We start from the raw sequence: 1,009 nt of genomic DNA on the forward strand, positions 1-1,009 counted from the left end.
CATACTACTAATCCTGAAGCTTTGGAGAAAAGAATAAATTCATTGAAGGCAACAGAAACTTGTGAATCATTTTTAAGAAAAAGACAAGTATCGTCAGCTAACTGACTAATTATCAATATATTCCCTCCAATATTTATACCTTCAATATTGGAGTGCTTCATATGCAAACTTAATAGCTCGGCGGCTAATAGAAAAAGAAAAGGAGATGGGGCATCCCTGCCGAATACCTCGAGCCACAGAAAACCTGGGAGAAGTGCCGGAAGCTAAGGAAACACAACTGTTAATACCGTTATATAAAGTACGAATCGCATTAATAAAGGCTCTACCAAAATCAAACTGATAAAGGGCTTCAAAAATAAAGGAATGCTCAACTGTATCGGATGCTTTATAAAAGTCGATAAACAAAATTAAAGCCTCTTTATTTATGATTTCTGAATAATCTAAAATATCTATAATTAATCTAATATTGTTAGAGATATGTCTACCTTTTAGAAAACCAGATTGAGTGTTAGAAATTATGTTTGCTAAGCCAGATTTGAGCTTTTCAGCATATACAGAAGCCAATAATTTATAATCAGAGTTCAAAAGGGTGATCGGGCTCCAATTATCCAAAATATTGGGATCTTTATTAGGCTTAGGAATGAGACCTTGTTTCATTGATTCCACCAATTCACCATTGTTTAAACACTCAATAAGGGCTTCGTAAAGAAGATACTTAATAGAGTCCCAAAAGACTTAAAAAAATTCAAACGGTAAGCCATCCAGCCCTGGAGATTTATTGTGTGGCTTTCTTTTTACTATGTTATAAAGATCATCTATAGTAAAGGGTTCCTCACAAAGTTCTCTATTGTGGTCATTAATTTTAGGAATCACAGAATGAACTTTATGAAAAAATAAAGATGAAGCATTAAGATCAAAAGAAGAGGTGTATAGATTTTGATAAAAGTTAGAAACATGAGATGAGATCACGGAGGGGTCATTAGATAATGTATTATTAATATATAGAGAG

The sequence above is a fragment of the Sinocyclocheilus grahami genome, unplaced genomic scaffold, assembly GCF_001515645.1.
Source record: "Sinocyclocheilus grahami isolate Dianchi unplaced genomic scaffold, SAMN03320097.WGS_v1.1 scaffold459.1, whole genome shotgun sequence".
Lineage (NCBI taxonomy): Eukaryota > Metazoa > Chordata > Actinopteri > Cypriniformes > Cyprinidae > Sinocyclocheilus > Sinocyclocheilus grahami.